The 17,340-nt window shown below is 39.3% G+C and overlaps 1 long non-coding RNA gene across 1 annotated transcript; it reads right to left on the reverse strand.

Annotated features, from left to right (window-relative positions):
- Positions 1–1,125: 1,125 nt before the first annotated feature.
- On the reverse strand, positions 1,126–2,650 carry LOC131648162 (uncharacterized). Its single transcript, XR_009298056.1, has 4 exons — positions 2,195–2,650; positions 1,952–2,060; positions 1,624–1,698; positions 1,126–1,458 (listed from the first exon to the last, which is right to left on the reverse strand). It is a non-coding gene; the product is annotated as an uncharacterized LOC131648162 (long non-coding RNA).
- Between the last annotated feature and the right edge of the window lie 14,690 nt (positions 2,651–17,340).

Here is a 17,340-nt window from a genome sequence, read left to right on the forward strand (position 1 = left end):
AGACAAATCCTCAGATTAGGGTTTTGAACTATCAGGGACTAAAGTCAGGGATCACATTTGGGAAACCCTAAAAATCCCCAGGAAGTCAATCAAAGGTTTCAATCATCCTCAAATAATCCCTATGACAACATCCAATGGAAATTACATTTCAATTCAAGACCTACAGACATCAATTTCATCAAGTCGACAATTAGGGTTTTTGACCTAATTCACTGAACAACTGACTTTTTAATCAGGACAAGATGCCACAACTTAAACAATGGCTCAAGGTCCTCTAATAATTCAATGTGATCCACTTCTTATGCGCCATTGCCATTTGTGTGATTCAAGGGATTTGTTTGGAATGTATTTCGCGACTTTTGGCTTATGGATTCATCATGGTGAAGAATTGATTCATATGGATTATTTGAAAGTTGGTATAAGTTTGAAACAATTCATGGAAATTTCACTGAAATTGCAAGAAATATCTTTTAGTCCATTTGTTGAAAGATTATTTCAAGTATGGTTTAAAACCATAAATTCAAGAATTAAAAGTTCATTGGTGCAAGAACATTTTTCACATTACTTCAAGGACTTTTCATTCAAGAATATCCCACATTCATGGTTCATACAACTTCATTCAAAGATTTTAAAGGAAATTCAAGCATTCAAAATTGAAGTTCATTCCTTACAAAGTTCCAAATTTCAAATGAGTTACAATAGAGACTTTGTCCAAATTCAAGATTACATTATTTCAAGTCTAATTCAAGGTTCAAAGATATTACAACTTTCAAATTCTATTCACTTTCAAGAATACAAGTTCATACAATCTAAAGTTGGAATAAATTGGAATTACAAGAAAAAAGAAAAAGCTTCAAAGACATTCTTGAATTCTTCAATCTTCAAAGTCTTCATTCTTCAAGTTCAAGCTTCTTCATGCTTTCTTCAAAGTTCTCATGCAACATGAAAAAGAAACAAAGAGGGGTGAAATTAGCAAAAGTCAAAGAATGTCAAAGAGAGATTTTTATGTCATAAAATTCTACAACTTAGAGATATCATAAAATGACATAAAAATTTACCCACATGGCTTATTTGTCACAAGGATAATGACATAAGGAATATTCTTATTCTTATTTTTATCTTGCAATGATGAAGAATATATTCTTATTCTTATTCTCATTCTTGAGATGACTATAACCTCCCAATCAAGTTTCTTAATTCCTAACACATCCCTAAATTTTGCCTATAAATAAGAAGTGATTTCTTTGAAGTTGGACACACCAAAGCTACTATACTACTAGCTTTCTCACTTCTCTCTTTTCATAATTTTCAAAGTTCCATAGTTTGAAAAAGGGGGAAGAAATAGTTCATACCTTGGTGGAAGGTTTCCACTTGAAGATCATCTTCAAGTCTCCTTAATATCCAAAGTTCCCACGAATCCAAAGAGGTTTTGTTGCATCATCTTCATCAAAAGAAAGCCTACAACAACAATTCAAAGTTGTTAAAATTAACAATTTCAAAAGTTGTTAATAGCAAAAATCCAAGGTGGTTCTTCACCAACACAAAAATTCAGCAAACAACAACAGTTGCAACAACACGGTTTCGATTCAACAAACCACAAGGAGGAAAAAGATAGCAACTTACAGTTTGTTTATCTTCACCTCATCATCCAACTTCAAACCTCTCTACCACAAATGAAGTTCAAAAACACCGACAAACCTGCAGCAATCCAATCGACTCAGCAATAACAACAAGTTAATTTGCAGATTATTTTCAGGAAGAAAATCGGGACAACATCAGTTGCAACAATTCAAAGCAAAAATTCAGCAGCAAACAGAATTTGCAACGGTTCAGAAACACGAAGAATTGCTCAACAACATCAACTAATTCAAAGCAGTTGTAACAACATATTCAAAGGTTCAAAACGCAGCAATCACAGTCAATTCCAGAAGCTCAGAGAATCGATACATACCTCAGTACATAAACCGGCGAAAGCCTCCTCGCCGCAGGTAACTCAATTTCTCGCCCGCTATTAATTTTTCTGCTAATTGTTACTGCAAATTTGTTGTTCTTGTGCTTCACTGAAAATCGAAAACAGTAAGAGTGATCCAATCGTTGTTATATCGGAATTGAAAGAGCCAAGCTAATTTTCTTTCTCTCTCGTGAAACACTAAGAAAACTCAGAGCAGAGGAAAACAAGGTTGAGAAAAAGAACCTGTTTTGGCTTGAATCAGAACCGTGTTCCCTCTAAGATTTGTTGTTGTTTCTGTCGATAACCGCAAGCAAAATCAAGAGAGATGGAGAGGTTGCTGTTTGTTGTTACTTCGCAAAGAGAGAAACCGAGTTGTTGTTGTTCACGATGAGAGCCAACTCGCGAGAGAGATAGAAAAACCGAGAGAGAGTGCTTCGTTGTTGTTGTTGTTCAAACGTGAGCAAGAGAGGAATCGGGTGAGAGATACAACGAGTTGCCATTGTTGTTGTCGTGAGAAAGATGAAGAAATTTCAGAGAGAAAAACGAGCAAGAGGGGAGAGAGTTTGATTTTCATTTCCTTAAGTTTGTTTTTTTTTCCAGGAACGTGAGGGAGAGAAGAACAGAGGCGCTGCCTCATTCCATGATTTTAGGGTTTATTCTAACCCAATTGCTTGAGTGGGCGGATCCGGGTCATCCTGACCCGACCCGGTCCGGCCAGCTTCTTTTCTTTTAATTGTTTTTCAGCTTTCAGCATTTGGGCTGCACCCTCCAATCTGATTCCACACCCCTAGCCCATTTTTAGTTTTTTTAATTATCTCTTTAATTTTCTTTAAAGATTTTTATATAAAAGATAAACTTAGTATTTTAATTTAAATATAGGATTTTAGTTTTGATTTTCTAATCCTTATTAAAAAATGACAAAAATATGTTGTGAGATTTAAGTTTTTTAGAGATATTTTAATATGTTTAGAAGTATGTTTTTTAATTAAAATATTAAAAACACAAAAATATTTTAGATGCATACATAATTTTATGTTTCTAATCATTTTTCTTCTCATAAAAAATTACAAAAAAATATCTTTTATTAGAAGTAATTTTCATTTGAATTTGACATTTTCATAGTTTGTGTAGCTAATCATTTAAATTTTTAATTGATTACTGTTGCATATTACTTGAATTTTCTCACTTCGTCCAAGACTTCGAGATTATTTCTCTGTTGTCTTTTGGATTTGTCTGTTTTGTTTGGTCTTCCATTTGCTGTAGAATTCCATAAACAATTACTGGATGATCATGGAATGCTGAAAGCTGTGAGCTTATTCGACGTTCTTTTCTGCTGGTGAGGATGCTTAACATCTGTTGAAATCCTAATTTATTCAAAGCACATCACTTGAAGATCACGGTAACACCTCAAACTCAGAAATCCAATTTTCTCATTCTTCGAGGTAAGCCTAAAACTCAATCAACGGTTTTCACAACAGTAACCAATTCACTTTCAAATCATCCATTGTTTTTCAAAACAGTGGGGCCTCTCGAATATTAGAGAGTGTAAGTCCCATTTCTTTTCTTTTTGTACAGTTTTTTTCAAAACAATTAAACTTCTTCAAAAATAAAATCTTTTCAAACAATTTTCAAATCATTTTCAAAACAACCAAACTTCAAAGAAACAAAACTTTTCAATATACCATGGGCCTCCATGTAGGTATAAGTCCCGAGCCCTTTCGTACATACCCATTCCAGTACATGAAATTAGGTATTTCATTGTACGCCTTTTTGTACATACACCTTTTTGTACATACCTCGATCAGTTTGTTTTTAAACTTTGAATAACAAACCAAAAATGAAGGTTTTCTTTAAATCTTCCCAAAAATACCATGGGCCTCCATGTAGGTATAAGTCCCAAGCCCTTTGTGAATACCTGTTTACATAGCTTTTGAATAAACTCAAATGGGCCTCTCCCCGAGTATAAGTCCCGAGCCCCATGTATACAAATGGATCATGCTTACAGGTATATTTCCTTCATAAACTCCATTATATACACACACTTTGTCATATATAACTGTTCATATAACTGTTCATATTTGTTCATGTACTTGTGCATATTTGTTTGTACTTGTTCATATGTGTGATTGTGTTATATACTTGTTCAACTTAGTACAACACTAGGTTCCCCATAGCCTCCTATTGGGCTTCGTGCAAAGAATCTCCACTAGTTTAGGTTAGGACATAGAGTATGGTTTCCCGGTGAAATCGCTCTAAGAGCTCAAACCAACTATACCATGCCTCCCCTTGGGCTTTGTACAAACGAGTGACCCTCCCATAGCCTCCTCTTGGGCTTACAATGCAAGGACCCTGGATTGTCCCTCCCATAGCCTCCTCTTGGGCTTACAATGCAAGGACCCTCGGATAGTCTCCTCTTGGGCTTCGTACAAGGACCCACGGGCTTCTTATAAGCATCCCCCAATATCCAAAACCAAATACCCTAGGAGATTAGACATTTTTCATCTCTATGCTAGGAGTATCTCTTATATATCATCACAAACAATCAATCAATCAAAATCAAACTTTTTGCCACAAGGCTGGCTAATCAATCAAACTTTTTGCCACAAGGCTGGCTAATCAATCAAACTGTTTTACCACCGTACTGGATGATTAATCAAAGTTTTTGTCACAAGGCTGACTTCATTGAAACTTTTGCCACGAGGCTGGCTGATTAATCAAAACTTTTTGTCACAAGGCTGACTTCATTGAAAGTTTTTGCCACAAGGCTGGTTAAACAAACAAAAATCAAACAGATGTATGTGATGATATAGATTAGATACATCTAGCATTTAGACGACATTTGTCTATTTTCCTTTGCTTCCACTAGCATAAGTGGGAACTACGATTGCTCTGACTTTCTCAACATCCCTTTGAGAATACGTAGGCACAAGGTCGATCCTTGGCGAGCAAAACAAAACAAAAAAAAACCATTCAAACCTTAGCACCCGTAGACCCCGAGCTACAGATGCTCTGATTCCCTCTAAGGGATATGTATGCAGAGGATCGCGACGATCTTTGCGAGCATAATCAAACAAACACCTTAGGTCCCACCTATTTCACAACAGAACCTCCACCACAACAAGAATGAAAAAAACAATAAAGAACCCTGTAGAGTACTACAGATACGTTGGGTGCTAATACCTTCCCTTCGTATAACCAACCCTCTTACCCAAGATCTCTCCCCCCACTTTTAGGTTATTGCAGCTTTTTTCCTTTTCCTCCTTTGGAAATAATAAAAAGTTTGGTCGAAATAAAAGAAAAATCATTTTTTATGAGCACTCGAGCCCAAAGAAGGCATCAAGTGTCTCATCCCACAAAAAAGAGGAAGAAAACGGTTTTTCGCCCGCGACAGAAAAATGGCGACTTCACTGGGGACCATCTTTTTATTGTTTCCAAAGGAAGGGTTATTTCTAATTATTGTTTTTATTTTAATTTTTGTTACATGTGTGATTCTTTGGTTCTGTTACTTGTGTGGTTCTGTTACAAGTGATACATTATGGACAAATCCTAACCCGGATTAAGTACACATAAGAAATTAGGTGGAGGGTATAGTCATGTGCAGGCGCACTTGAGAATCCTTCCGCTCAGTGGAGGTTTGTTGGTAATATATGTTTAGCATGCTTTCGTAGCGAAGACATTATTGCCGCATTGAACTGTAGAAGCTGAGAGACCGTAGAACCCCAACCCATCCTGGCCTTATTAGGACGTGGTGCAGAAACGATCCAGGTGAAGACTTGGATAGTTGTCATGCGGAGAACCACACTCAGACGAGTTTTTCTTGAGAATATTTCTGGCTCATCAGTTTAGTCGTGAAAGCCGGTAATATCCGAAAGAAAAATGTAGACTCTGACGTATCAGTAGAACATGTTTTACAGGTGATTAACTAGATCTATCCCTATTTGGTTCTCTGACCTCATGCTCGTGACGCTGGACCTTTGAACCTGTGTGTACTATGTTTGAATTACCATGTTTGTGTACCATGTTTGCGTTACCATGTTCGTATTACCATGTCTGTTTTACCATGTTTGAATATGTGGCATTCATGCATCCACGCATTCATACATTCAAAAAAAAAACCCATTTTTTTTTCCATAAAAAACATGATTTTTCCAAAGATTTAGAGAAATTTTCTTTGCAAACATTTTAGGATTTAGTCATGGAAGAAGTAAAAAGGCATACCAAGAAATACGGTTTCAAAGCGCCTGATGTGGGAAAACTGATAGAGTTAGCATCTTCTGTACAAAATCCTTCCAATTTTAGGAAAAGTTATGGAAAGCTTTTGCCTATCCTGAACACTCATGTTGATGAAGGACTTCTCAAAACTCTGGTTCAGTTCTATGATCCCGTCTACCGTTGTTTTACCTTTCCAGACTACCAGTTGGTACCAACCTTGGAAGAATATGCCAATCTTTTGGGTATTCCTGTGTCTGACAAAATACCCTTCAATGGTTTGGAAGCCATTCCTAAGTCACACATCATTGCAGCGAGTATCCACATGAAAAAGTCTGAAGTAGAGAGTAATTGGACTACCAAAGGAAACCTCCCGGGATTAACCTCACACTTCCTGATAAAGAAAGCCTTTGATTTCATCGAAATTGGTAGCATGATAGCTTTTGAAGCTGTACTAGCCTTGCTCATCTATGGGTTGGTTCTGTTCCCCAATATCGACAACTTTGTTGATATCAATGCCATAAAGATTTTTCTGATTGGAAATCCTGTTCCGACTTTACTTGGTGACATGTATTTCTCTGTCCATCATAGGAATCGCCAAGGCGGTGGAATCATTGTATGTTGTGCACCTTTGTTGTTCAAATGGATTGTTTCACACTTACCTGAGTCTCCTATTTTCACAGAAAACCGAGAAGGTTTGCGTTGGCCTCGAAGACTTATGTCTCTTACTAATAATGCTATCCGTTGGTATACCTTGGCTCGCTGTGGTACAGAAACCATTGATAGTTGCGGAGAATTCGCCAACGTACCTCTCATTGGTACACAAGGAGGAATTAACTACAATCCGATCTTAGCCCGACGACAACTCGGGTATGCAAATTCAGTTAAACCTGTTGGTCTCGCAGTAGAAAGCTACTTCTATCAAGAAAGGGAAGATCCTCAAAGGTTGAAGACAAGAATGATGAGAGCTTGGTACGACGTCCGATGGAAAGAAAAAGGTGAGGAAAAGAATTGCATTGCTACGGACGCCTACACCTGCTGGGTAAAGAAAAGAGCAAAGGAGTTTCAAATGCCTTATGATTATGAAAAACCCATGTCTCTTGTGGTACCTCAACTACCCAATATTCCCATTCCCACTATGAAGGAATACCAAGACACTTTAGCCAAGATGAGGTTAGAGAAAAATGCTTGGGAGCACAAGTTTCGTAGGACCGATATGGAAAACAGAAGGTTGAAGAAACAAGTGAAAGATCACGAAGAAACTCTCTACTGTCAAGATGGATGGCTCATGAGTAAAGATGAGAAGATTCGTCAGAAAGACGCTGCAATCAAGAGGTACATCAAAGAAAGCAAGAAAAAACCTGAAGGTTCAACAAGCAACGCTCCAACTCCTGACGATTGGAAGAATATTGTTGACAAGCTAAAGACCGAAAAGGCCGAATTGAAAGCTTACTATGGGAAAGAAATCATGAAGCTCAAGCTGCACAATGCATTTGGTTCTTCGTCTGATGAAGATGCTTAGGATTGTTTAGCTTTTTTATTTATCATTTGCTTTTGTAAGGAGCTACGCTCCGATGTTGTAACATTTCCCATTATTGTAATAAAAAAATGAATGAATAAAAGGTTTGTTTGTGTTCAAATGTTTGCAAGAAAATAATCTTTAAAATATTTGGAAAAATCATAAATTTTTTTTTTTTTTTTGCATACATCGTTCTGCATATCGAGTCTGTTGTATAGAGTCTTATCTTTTGGATCTTTCTCCATTAGATCGTCAAGCTGTCGCGTCTCAAAGTTTCTCGACCGCGCTCGCAATCAGATCACAGATACAATACTCGTTCAAGCAGAAGAAGAATAATGGAAAGTTCTGAACAAGAGAATATTGAGCTTCGTAATACAGTGACCACTCTTCAGGAAAAGTTGGAAAGTCTCACTACTCTGGTTGACTCCTTAATGGCCGCACAGAATCAGCCGCCACCACCCAACAGTCAAGCAACAGTAACATCTGAGGTTACTACTCCAGTTTCTACAGTTGCATTCGGCATTCCATCTTTCTCCATGCCAGAAGGTTGGGGCACGCCTTTCAGTTTTGGTACAGGTTTCCGCCATAATTTCTCTGGGGTTCAAACATCCACAACTGAAGCGCCTGCTGCACAAAGTTCACAGTTCACTCCACATTCAGGGGTAACTTTTTCCCAAATCACTATGGCACTTTCTCAACCCACTATGACAGTTCCGACCCCTACGGTTCACACTGTTCCTTATGATGGCAATGAGATTTATCATGATCAAGGTGATAGCACAAATCAGCGTAACCTTGTGGAAGATCTCCAAGAACAGTTCAACAAGATTCAACTGGAAGTCAAAGCTATTCGTGGCAAAGATTTGTTTGGAAAGAATGCCCAGGAGCTATGTTTGGTTCCCAGTGTACAAATACCAGCTAAATTCAAGGTCCCTGACTTTGAGAAGTACAAAGGTAGTTCTTGTCCACAAAGCCATCTTGTGATGTATGCCAGAAAGATGTCTACTTATGCAGATAATCATCAGTTGCTTATCCATTACTTTCAAGACAGTTTGACTGGTGCCGCACTGAAGTGGTACACAGGCTTGGATAGCACTAATATTCGGACTTTCAATGACCTAGGCGAGGCCTTTGTCCGACAATACAAGTATAACTCGGATATGGCTCCAGACAGAGATCAACTCCGATCCATGGCTCAGAAAGATCATGAAGCTTTCAAAGAATATGCCCAACGATGGAGAGAAACTGCTGCTCAGATTAATCCACCATTAAAAGAGAAAGAGATGACAAAGATCTTCTTGAATACTCTCAGTCCGTTTTATTATGAACGCATGATTGCTAGTGCTCCAAGTGATTTCACCGAAATGGTAAACATGGGTATGCGTTTAGAAGAAGGAGTCCGAACAGGACGTTTGACTAAAGAAGGTGGATCTTCAAGTGGAACCAAAAAGTTCGGAAGTGGTTTCCCAAAGAAGAAGGAACAAAGTGTTGACATGGTATCCCAAGGGAGGCCAAGAGGAAATGTCAATCGTCAGCGACAGGTTGCTTCTATCACACCAGTCGTTAACACAACACCAAATCCGGGATTCACTCCTCAGTTTCAACAACAACAGCCTCGACAACAGGCTCAGCAGCTAAACAATAATCAGAATCGAGTACAAAGAGCTCCACAGTTTGATCCAATTCCAATGACATACACGGAATTGTACCCTGCTTTGATTGAAAGAGGTCTTGTTCAAACTAAAGCACCACCACCAGTACCTGAGAAACTCCCATGGTGGTACAAAGCTGAGGTCTCATGCCCTTATCATCAAGGAGCACCTGGCCATGATCTTGAGCATTGCATAGCTTTGAAATACGAAGTTCAGAGGTTGGTTAGATCTAATCTCCTCTCTTTCAGAAATTTGAATCCTAATGTGCAAGCAAATCCGCTGCCCAATCATGGAGGGCATGTTGTAAACATGGTGTATGGATGTCCTGGCCAATACCGAGTCTATAATATCAACTTCTCAAGAGCAGATTTGGTACAAATGCACGCCACTCTCTGTCGAGGGCCGAATTTTCGCCAGCATCAATACGGTTCCTGTAGAATATGTTGTGTGGATCCTCACGGGTGTTCGATTGTGAGAAGAGATCTCCAAGTTTTGCTAGATAATGGTACTATTGAGATCTACAGAAATAGGGATGAAAATGAAGTTAACATGATAGGATGTTATCCGCATGAGCTTTTAGTCTCAGATATCAACTCGGAAATGCCTACAGTTAACGTCATCGTTCCTCATTTCAACATGCCTGAGCGCATAGAAGTTACTTACAACAAACCAAAGGTTCCTGTTGCTCCTTTGATCATTTGTCTACCTGGACCTGTTCCTTATGACTCTGACAAGGCAGTTCCATACAACTACAATGCCACAATGATAAAGGATGGACAAGAAGTTCCTTTGCCTACTCTTTCATCTGTTGTAAACATTGCTGATGTAAGTCGTGTAACAAGAAGTGGACGTGTGTATACTCCACTACCTCCAAAGCAGCCTGTTGCTCCTGCAGCCGGACAAAATCCTGTGAATACACCAGTAGGGAATCCTGAGGAAATTCCTGTTAGTAATACAAACACTGATGTTGGTCAATCCAGTGGAACCAATGTGAATCCTGACTTTGATGAAATTTTGAAGCTTATCAAAAGAAGTGAATACAAGATTGTGGATCAGCTTATGCAGACTCCTTCAAAAATCTCAATACTTTCATTGCTGTTGAATTCAGAAGCCCACAGGGAAGCCCTGATGAAGGTCTTGGATCAAGCTTTTGTAGATCATGATGTGACTGTTGACCACTTTGATGGGATAATAGCCAACATAACTGCTTGCAACAATTTAAGCTTATGTGATGAAGAACTCCCCGAGGAGGGTAAAAATCACAATCTTGCTTTGCACATTTCTATGAACTGTCAGTCAGACTCTTTGTCCAATGTGTTGGTAGACACCGGATCTTCCTTGAATGTGATGCCAAAGACGACTCTCGCTCGTTTGTCTTACCAAGGAATGCCTATGAAGTTCAGTGGTGTAGTTGTCAAAGCATTTGATGGATCGCGAAAATCGGTTATTGGCGAAGTCAACCTTCCCATGACAATTGGTCCACATACATTCCAAATCACCTTCCAGGTCATGGACATTCAAGCTGCTTATAGCTGCCTGTTAGGACGACCATGGATCCATGAAGCAGGGGCAGTAACTTCTACGCTCCATCAAAAGCTAAAATTTGTAACAAATGGAAAATTGGTAACAATAAGTGGAGAACAAGCCTTAATGGTGAGTCATTTATCCAATTTCTCTTTCATTTGTGCTGATGATGTGGAAGGAACACAGTTCCAAGGTCTCTCTTTAGAAGACGAATCTTCCATGAAGAAAGCATCGATCTCTTCTTACAAAGAGGCGGTAAAAGTAGTGAAAGATGGAACTACCACTGGCTGGGGGCAAGTTGTGATCCCTACCAAGAATGAAACCAGATCAGGACTCGGATGTTCACCAACATTCTCAAACTGCACCAAGAAGGATGAAACCCTTCGTCCGATCAAAGAAACATTCATTAGTGGAGGATTCCTTAACCCAATTCCTCAAGAGGTTAATGTCCTTATCGAAGAATGTATCGAAGAAGGTCTACCTGATCCTGAAGAAGAATGGAAATGTTATCTCAATGACTCGGGATACATATCTCAGGAAGAACCATATCCTCCGTCAGAGAGACCCAAAGGCAAAGAAACTGAGCCTATTCCTGCAGAAATCTGGGACACCTTGGGACAACCAAGTGGAAAATTTGATTATATGGTGAAATATATTGCGCCTGAAAGTTCAAAGATTTCCATGGAAGATATCCAACCAACTGGATGGGGAGATTCCTTTGAATATAATAGTCAACCAGAAGAGGCTTACCAATACTGTCAATTTTCTCAGCAACCTGAAATTACTGGAAATTTCGGATTCAATACATCTACCAAGGTTAACAATCCTGAAGGTGGTTATTATCACATAAATGCCATTTTTGAAGATGAAGGGGAAGATGGTCCCGCAGTTGACTCAGAAAGTGTCGCTGACAATGAGTCTCTTCATCCTGAAGACTGGGAAATACATCCTGAAAATTCTGAAGATTGTGACTCATCTTATGCTCTTCAAGAAGTAGAAGAAAACCGTTTCAACTCTACAAAGAACAAGGTTGACAAACCAGGACCTTCAAATCCTGCTCGACCAGCAGTCAATGTCAATACTGAAGATAATTCTGAGGAGAATTTTCCTGAATACATAATACACAGAGGAGTTCGTTGCTACTGGAAAGCTGTCGACGTTCCGAATGTTGTTCGCCGCTCAAAGTAATCACCTCGCTGTTATTTTGACCTCCTGCCTTGCCCAAAGCAGAGAGATGTTTTATAGGGCTTTGCTTTTAAATGTTCCGCCCAAATAACTTTGTGTATAGGGCTTTGTTTTAAAAGTTTCCCTCTTTGTCCTGCCCAAGGCAAATGAGTTTGTGTTTAGGGCTTTGTTTCAAAAATGAATTATAAATAAAGCGTCATTTTGAATTCCCTACACTATGTGTTTTATTTTTTTTGCTTTTTTTCTGGAAATGGTAATCCTAAAAAACCAAAATAAAAAAATAAAAAAAAACTTTTTCAAAAAAAAATCTGCATACACTCCCGCATTCATAAAATTTCTGAAATAAATATAAATCACATGTGCATATTTACTATTGATAAACCCATTGAATGCAATAACCCTATGCCCTCTCCCAACTTTGAGTTTCCTGTGTTCGAAGCCGAAGAAGAGGAAGAAGAGGAGATCCCGGACGAGATCTCTCGATTACTTAAGCACGAGGAAAGAGCCATTCTGCCTCACAAAGAGCCTTTAGAAAAGATCAACTTGGGTTCTGAAGAAGACAAAAAAGAAGTGACCATTGGATCACTGCTTGATGCTAATGTCAAGAGTAAGTTGACAGACCTTCTCAAAGAATATGTGGACGTGTTTGCCTGGTCCTACCAAGACATGCCTGGGTTGGATACCAATATTGTTCAGCATTACTTGCCATTGAAGCCAGAATGTCCGCCGGTTAAGCAGAAATTGCGAAGGACTCACCCTGATATGGCAAACAAGATCAAAATGGAAGTTCAAAAGCAACTCGACGCAGGTTTTCTAGTCACCTCTGAGTATCCTCAATGGTTGGCCAACATAGTGCCAGTTCCGAAGAAAGATGGAAAGGTCAGAATGTGTGTTGACTACCGTGACTTGAACAAGGCCAGTCCAAAAGATGATTTTCCATTACCACATATCGACATGCTGGTTGATAACACTGCTAAGTTCAACGTCTTTTCCTTCGTGGACGGGTTCTCCGGTTATAATCAGATCAAGATGGCTCCTGAAGACATGGAGAAGACATCTTTCATCACCCCATGGGGTACCTTTTGCTACAAAGTGATGCCGTTTGGATTAAAGAATGCAGGCGCAACTTACCAAAGGGCAATGACTACTCTCTTTCATGACATGATGCATAAAGAAATTGAAGTTTATGTGGACGACATGATAGCCAAGTCCAGCACAGAAGAAGAACATATTGAATACCTTTTGAAATTGTTTCAACGACTAAGGAAATATCAGCTTCGCTTGAATCCTAACAAATGTACTTTTGGGGTTAGATCTGGAAAACTCTTGGGTTTCATTGTCAGCCAAAGAGGTATTGAAGTAGATCCCGACAAAGTCAGAGCTATTCAAGAGATGCCTGCACCAAAGACTGAAAAACAAGTAAGAGGATTTCTCGGACGATTAAACTATATCTCCAGATTTATCTCTCAAATGACTGCTACTTGTGGGCCAATTTTCAAGCTTCTCCGCAAAGATCAAGGGGTTGTATGGACTGAAGATTGCCAGAAAGCGTTCGACAGTATCAAGGAATACCTGTTAGAACCACCAATATTGATTCCTCCAGTTGAAGGAAGACCATTAATCATGTACCTTACTGTGTTGGAAGAATCCATGGGTTGTATGCTTGGACAGCAAGATGAAACCGGTAAGAAGGAGCATGCCATCTATTACCTGAGTAAGAAATTCACAGACTGTGAGTCTCGTTACTCCATGCTCGAAAAAACATGTTGTGCTTTGGCCTGGGCTTCAAAACGTCTCCGCCAATACATGATCAACAATACTACTTGGTTAATCTCCAAAATGGATCCGATCAAGTATGTCTTTGAAAAGCCTGCCTTAACAGGAAGGATTGCCCGATGGCAAATGCTGTTATCCGAATATGACATTGAATACCGTGCTCAAAAAGCGGTCAAAGGAAGCATTCTCGCCGATCACTTGGCGCATCAACCAATTAATGAATATCAATCTCTCGAGTTTGACTTTCCTGATGAAGATGTCATGTACTTGAAGATGAAAGATTGTGACGAACCATTACCGGAAGAAGGTCCTGAGCCTGGATCAAAATGGGGCCTAATTTTCGATGGAGCAGTAAACGCTTTTGGCAATGGAATTGGGGCAATCATCATCACTCCCAAGGGTACCCATATCCCGTTCTCTGCCAGATTGCTATTTGATTGTACCAACAACATCGCAGAATATGAAGCTTGTATCATGGGTCTCGAAGAAGCCATTGACTTGAGGATCAAGATCCTAGACATATATGGAGATTCAGCCCTCGTGATCAACCAAATCAAAGACAAGTGGGAAACTTACCACCCTGGCTTGATTCCTTACAGAGATTATGCAAGACGTCTTTTGACTTTCTTCAACAAGGTTGAATTGCATCATATACCTCGAGATCAGAATCGAATGGCAGATGCCTTGGCTACTCTATCTTCCATGTTCAAAGTCAATCATTGGAACGATGTGCCTAAAGTCAGAATCACGCGCCTTGAAAGGCCCGCCTATGTGTTTGCAACTGAAGCAGTCATCGATGATAAACCGTGGTTTCACGACATCAAACGCTTCCTTCAAACTCAAGAGTACCCGCTTGGGGCATTAAACAAAGATAAGAAAACTCTAAGGAGGCTTTCTGGCAGTTTCTTCCTGAACGGAGATGTGCTATACAAAAGAAATTTTGACATGGTTTTGCTCAGATGCGTGGACAGACACGAAGCAGACATGATTATGCATGAAGTGCATGAAGGGTCCTTTGGAACTCATTCAAACGGGCATGCAATGTCCAAGAAAATGTTAAGAGCAGGATACTATTGGTTGACAATGGAATCTGACTGTTACAAACACGTGAAGAGATGTCACAAGTGCCAGATCTACGCAGATAAGATCCATGTGCCACCGACTCTACTCAACGTTCTCTCATCTCCGTGGCCTTTCTCCATGTGGGGGATCGACATGATTGGAATGATCGAACCGAAAGCTTCAAACGGTCATCGTTTCATCTTGGTAGCAATTGATTACTTCACCAAATGGGTCGAAGCAGCATCTTACGCCAATGTTACAAGACAAGTGGTTGTGAGGTTTATCAAGAATAACATCATTTGCCGATATGGTATTCCCAGCAAGATCATTACTGACAATGGTTCAAACTTGAACAACAAGATGATGAAAGAATTATGTGAGGAATTCAAGATTGAGCATCATAACTCTTCTCCTTACAGACCAAAAATGAACGGCGCCGTCGAAGCTGCCAACAAGAACATTAAGAAGATCATCCAGAAAATGGTCGTCACTTACAAAGACTGGCATGAAATGCTGCCATTTGCTTTACATGGGTACCGTACTTCAGTGCGTACTTCAACAGGGGCAACTCCCTTTTCTCTAGTATACGGCATGGAAGCTGTGCTCCCCGTAGAAGTTGAAATCCCGTCAATGAGAGTCCTCATGGAAACTAAGTTATCAGAGGCTGAATGGTGCCAAAACAGATACGATCAGTTGAACTTAATCGAAGAAAAACGCATGACTGCTCTATGCCATGGACAGTTATACCAAGCAAGGATGAAACAAGCTTTCAACAAAAAGGTTCGACCTCGTGAATTTCAAGAAGGTGACCTCGTGCTTAAAAAGATCTTGTCTTTTTAACCAGATTCTAGGGGCAAATGGTCTCCTAATTACGAAGGCCCGTATGTTGTCAAAAGAACATTTTCTGGCGGCGCCATGATTCTTACAACCATGGATGGTGATGAACTCCCACATCCTGTGAATGCTGATGCAGTCAAGAAATACTTTGTCTAAAAAATACAAAAGACCAGCTCGGTAAGTTGAAAACCCGCAAAGGGCGACTTAGGCAAAAATGAGCGTCTCGGTGGACTGAAAACCCGAAAGGGCGGTCCAGGCAAAAATTAGAGACAATAAACAGAAAAAAATTCATCCTGGTAGATTGAAAACCTGAAAGGGCAATCTAGGCAAAAATTAGGGATTAATGACAAAGTAACTGCATCAGTCTGTACTTCGTCACCTGAAGAGTCTGTACTTCATCAAAGGATCTTCAAGCAAATCATCGCCAATCTGAAGCGACAAGCACAGTTGTAACTCAAAGTTGTTAAGGGAATAGTGGTTATTGCTTTCAATGTAGCCTTTTCCGCATAATTACCATTTCCAACTTTTGTAAATACTCCATGGAATCACGCCTTTAGCTGATTACCATCCTATTAAATAAATTTGAGCCTTGTGCCCATTTGTTTGCAATCTCTAATTTCTTTTAGCTTGCAAAATGACGCTTAAATTGTGTTATTCACTTTTGAAACAAAAAAAAGAAAAAGAGAAAAAAAGTTTTAAATGAATTTACTTCACTTTTTCAAAATAAAAGCGAAACTTTCCTTTGAGTTGTGAACAACGGAAGGAACATCAGCAGTCGTCTCCATAGGATGAACAAAAGGATTCTCCCTGAAAAATTGTTGAGACAACGGTATTCTTGTCCCAGAAAAGAATTCTCGAAGCAATTGTCCCTCGAGGTAAAGAAGCTCTTCTATCCCCAGTGAAGAAGGTCTTTTATCCCCAGTGAAGAAGATTTTCCATCTCCAGTGAAAAGGTTCTTCCATCTCAATAAGAAAAGATGCTTATCTTCCCCAGAGAAGATTAAGACATGCAACACCATTCATCACCTGTGTTATCTACACCGTGTTGAAGAACATTTGCCAAGTATCTGGTTGTATTGCGACGTCAGTCCCTCTCCAGTATACTTCTTTGTCTGTCAGTATTGTCGGCATGCATACTACATTCATGACATTCATCATTCATACATATTTGCATCATTTATGCATTCTTGCATTTTTCAATGATTGCTTCGAAATCACTTGTTCAGGATATATCTATCCCAAATAAAAAAAAAAGAAAAAGAAAAGAAAAAAGAAACAGATATGGGCGTGTCATCTCTCCAGTAGGTTGTCACCCATAAGCAGAAAAGAACATATTCTTTCTCCAGTTCCCCACTGAGATCATTCCTCGTGGAAGAAGGTTGCTTTAGTTTCTCCTCTCAAAACAAAGGAGAGAATCCCCAGTTGAGTTCATTCCTCATGGGTACAAAGTCTTGTTTGACTGTTTCTTTCCAATTCATTCTTGGTTAGAACCTTGTCTTTACCAAAAATTCAAATTCCGATTCCACCAAAAAGAGTCGAGAAAAACAGACCATAAACAATAGCCTCATCATCTGAGCAGTTTATGTTTCTTTCAAAAGATTTTTTCCTCTCTAGGAAATCAATCAT

Source organism: Vicia villosa, linkage group LG2 (genome assembly GCF_029867415.1).
Source record: "Vicia villosa cultivar HV-30 ecotype Madison, WI linkage group LG2, Vvil1.0, whole genome shotgun sequence".
NCBI classification, from domain to species: Eukaryota; Viridiplantae; Streptophyta; class Magnoliopsida; order Fabales; family Fabaceae; genus Vicia; species Vicia villosa.